This window comes from Podarcis cretensis (genome assembly GCF_951804945.1).
Source record: "Podarcis cretensis genome assembly, chromosome: 4".
Taxonomy (NCBI): Eukaryota; Metazoa; Chordata; class Lepidosauria; order Squamata; family Lacertidae; genus Podarcis; species Podarcis cretensis.
This window is the reverse complement of record NC_137173.1, coordinates 86,540,245-86,544,830: the sequence shown is the minus strand read 5'-3', so window position 1 is coordinate 86,544,830 and position 4,586 is coordinate 86,540,245.

Below are 4,586 nucleotides of genomic sequence, written 5' to 3'. Positions count from 1 at the left end.
TTTCTTTCTTTCTTTCTTTCTTTCTTTCTTTCTTTCTTTCTTTGGTGGGAGAGATTAAAAGATACAGGCATGTCCAAAACATAATCCCTTATCAAATGTGCAAAGTGCATCTTGATGCATTAAGCATGTCGCATCGTGTCGTGGAGTAAAAACCAAACCAAACACCACCGCAGCTTTAAAAACATATCAATATTTTACCCACAAAGCCAGAAACAAAGTTAAAAGAGCATAATGCGGCTCAAAACAATCTGCTGTTAAGTAAGAAAAATGCAAGCAGGGAGGAGGAGCAGCAGGGAAAAGCAACGCAACTGAATTTTTTTAAACGCCAGCAGAGTCCTGAAGCCATGAGCATGTCAGCAGGAACTCGGCTGCATTCCACTGGTGGAAATGGCGAGTAAAACCAATTTCTCATCAGAGGTTCCGATCAGGCCTGCACAGCCTCATGATCTACAAAGCTGCATTCACCCCACCAGGCAGGCAGCAACCCCAAGAAGGCTGATCAGGCTCCTGGCAAGTCCGTTTACATAAGCAGGGATCTGTGTTTGGCCTAGCGAGCCACAAGCTGTAGAGTGATTGAGGTAAGGACGATAGAGGAATTTGCAGGAGCAGAGTGGAATGCGTCTTTGGAGACTAGTCTTCTTTCCATGGGGAAAATGTATATTCTTCAACAACTCTGCCTGAGAACAAACAGTAGGAGTGGCTAACTTCTGGTCAGCATCTGGTACTCCATTTTCTGAAGCCTAAGCAATTCAGGGATCAGGGCGGCACTCCGTGGGCCCATATCGAAGATGCAATTTCTTCTCTTTGCAATAACAACCCCTGTCTGATGCTGGGTTAACCAGTCATCACTGGTTACGACTCTGGAGCTCTTAAAAAGACACTACCATTATTTCTCCCTCACCAAGTACAGTCGTACCTTGGATCTCAAACACCTTGCGACTCGAATGTTTTGACTCCCGAACGCCACAAACCTGGAAGCAAGTGTTCTGGTTTGCGGACGTTCTTTGGAAGCTGAACGTCCAACACGGCTTCCAATTGAGTGCAGGAAACTCCTGCAGCCAATCAGAAGTCGCGCCTTGGTTGTCAAACGTTTTTGGAAGTCGAACGGACTCCCGGGATGGATTCCGTTCAACAACCAAGATACGACTGTATCAATGTTTCTCAAACTTGGGTCTCCAGCTGTTGTTGGACTACAACTCCCATCACTCCTAGCTAGCAGGAACAATGGTCATGGATGATGGGCGTTGTAGTCCAACAAACAGCTGGAGACCCAAGTTTGAGAAATACCGGTATATGAATAAACTGCCCCAAGCATGCGGACGTTAAGTATGTTCTGTGTTCTGCAATTGCACATGGAAAAGGTACAGAATATGGTAGCAGTCACAGAATTCATTGTCTTCAGAATGTCAACTTTCTTCTGAAGATTTGGAGGGTTGGCGTGAGGTTTCAGTGCCTTGCTTACCACTTTGCTCCCTCGCCCAGGACTGGCCAGCCTAAATGGTGCAAAGTAGTAAACATTACAGAATAAATTTAAAAAAATAAGGCTATGCAAATTAGCAAATCTGGTTCGCCAGAAGTGGCTTAGTCATGCTGGCCACATGACCTGGAAGCTGTCTGCGGACAAACGCCAGCTCCCTCGGCCTATAGAGCGAGATGAGCATGCAAACCCAGAGTTGTCCGCGACTGGACCTAACGGTCAGTGGTATCTTTACCTTTACTCCCAGCCGTGACTCTATACCGTCTCAGTTTTAGGTGTTTGTCATCTCTGTTATAGAGAAGAGTATAACTTAACTTGCAAATGATTTCCTGCATTTGAGAGCTCGCTCTTACTATTTCCATGGCAAAAGAAACTACCCACATATTCTCAGAGGTCTAGCACATATCAGTGTCAAAAATGTTGGACCCCTATCTTTACCTATGTTTATCTAAAGAGCACACAGTTAGCATTTTATAAATCTCAGACATAACCAAACCTAGAGTAGTAAATAATAAAACATGGGCAGGTCCCATTAATGCCTGTACAAATGGGGCGCGTGCAAGAGAAAATGTGTTTGTAATAAACATGTTGTGCATTGCCAGGAGCCGATCACATTTTTTTGTGCATTGAAAGATATTACTGCTAGTTAAAATAGGTTTAAAGCTTACAACAAGGATGAACCCCTACTTACGACCGCCTCTACTTGGGCCTGATCCAAGTCGCGACCGTGGCAAACCCGGAAGTACATTCGCACACACACAGAAGCAGCTTCTGCCGTCTGTGCATGCGCAATTCTACCAGTGACCCGTTTCGCCTAAAGGACGGGCCACCGGAACGGATTATGGTGGTAAGTAGAGGTTCCACTGTGTTGTTGTTGTTTAGTCGTTTAGTCATGTCTGACTCTTCATGACCCCATCGACCAGAGCACGCCAGGCACTCCTGTCTTCCACTGCCTCCCACAGTTTGGTCAGACTCATGCTGGTAGCTTTGAGAACACTATCCAACCATCTTGTCCTCTGTCGTCCCCTTCTCCTTGTGCCCTCGATGTTTCCCAACATCAGGGTCTTTTCCAGGGAGTCTTCTCTTCTCATGGGGTGACCAAAGTATTGGGGCCTCAGCTTCAGGATCTGTCCTTCCAGTGAGCACTCAGGGCTGATTTCCTTAAGAATGGATACGTTTGATCTTCTTGCAGTCCATGGGACTCTCAAGAGTCTCCTCCAGCACCATAATTCAAAAGCATCAATTCTTCGGCAATCAGCCTTCTTTGCGGTCCAGCTCTCGCTTCCATACATCACTACTGGGCGAACCATAATAGAAATTAATAAAATTGTTCTGGGTTATATATAATCTGAGCTAAAAAAGCAGGCACCGCCAATATGATGCCTGTGAGTACCCTTCATGGTGTCTGCAAAGGATCTCAGTAAATATCCCCTCAAAAACCCACATCCTCAATGCCGTTCTTGCTTCCACTGACTTACCCTGCCCTACACCAGGCCCCATAAACATGTAAAGATTGAACACCCACCCATTCAAAACAGAGGAGAGAGGCAATGATCTTTCTATGCGCAAGAGCAGGCGCTGACTGGGGGCATGTTTACACCTTTTCTGTCTCTTTTCTGCTTCTCTAGATGTGGCAACCATTTTTTTTTGTTTGTTATGCCCTTCACCATGTGGCAGCTATTTTGTGACTGGTGCCCACCCATGGCACTTTTCCCAAATTCCAAACATGACCACAGGCCCATAAAAGTTGGCAGCTTCAAGGCTAGTCAGATCCTTGGCCCTGTGGCGAGATCCACTGTTGTTAAAGCATCCCTGGCTGGCCCTACTAGGAGGTAGAGAGAGACGTTCACCCCAGATAGCAGATTTGAGGCAAGGTTAAAAAGGATGGCAAATTCCTTGAATATGTAATCTTTCCCCCCACAGGTGAGTTCAGAACATGGGATGTTGTTTCTCAGGCACTAAATGTGCCCCTCTCTGTTGGGGAACATCATTTAGGCAGCAGTTCCTAAACTGTTGGGGGGAAAAGTAGTAGAGAATAAGCCTCATTGATGGTGGTAGGCAGTAAATATGCATATGAATGGACGACTAAAGGACATTCCACCAGGAAATTTCTCTGCACAAGCACCTACTAAAATGAATGAAAGCTGCAAAAAGAATTGTGCACGATGTTGCCAATGTGTTATGGTGTGTCACCATAGATAGGGTTTTTATAAAACTGCCCTCATCACTTTGAGCTCATGACAAACTATATTGGAACGTTAAACAGAACTATAATGAAACAATTGTGGGTTGTTTTCTATCATCCTCTGAGGCTGTGTACATTTAAAGTTCATGGCTTCCGCCAAAGAGTCCCAAGAACTGGTTTACCCTTCGCAAAGCTACAACTCCCAGCACCCTTAACAAACACTACAGTTCCCATGATTCTTTGGCAATTAGGATGAAAGCAGATGCGTAAGAAATCAAAGGTCTTGTGTCCTAGGTCTTAAGAGATTGAATAATTCAACCGTAGTGAATATGCTGTACACACTCTTTATTTCTGGTTAAAAATACCACAGAAAAAGTAAAATGCATGGGTGAATGTCCTAGATATGAAATGTATTCATGTGCTTTAGTATTAGCCATAAACTCTGTGTGCATTTGTGTGTGCGCACACACACACACTCACTGCTTTCACCTTAATCTTGCCATGCTCTTTAGCAGTTACCGTATTTTTTGCACCATAACACTCACTTTTTTCCTCCTAGAAAGTAAGGGGAAATGTCTGTGCGTGTTATGGAGCGAATGCCTACAGATGACGGGGGGATCTGCTGCAGTCGTGAGCAGAGGATCCATGGTTCCCCTTCCTTCCCTCCTCCGTGGCTTGCTTTGAAACAGCAAAGCGGGAGAAGAGCCGCTAGGTGGGGAGGAGAGAGGGACAGAGAGCCTGCTTTCTTTAAAGGAGCAAAGCGGGAGAGGAGAGGAGCCTTCTCCTCTTATACCCCTCTTCTGCATTATTAGCAGCATCCTTCTCCACCCACCCCACGCGTGTTCCTTGTCCCTTGAGTGCTTTTCCTTCCCTCCCCACTTAAAACGTGGTTACAAAGCACAGATCCACATGGATCCTCAGGAT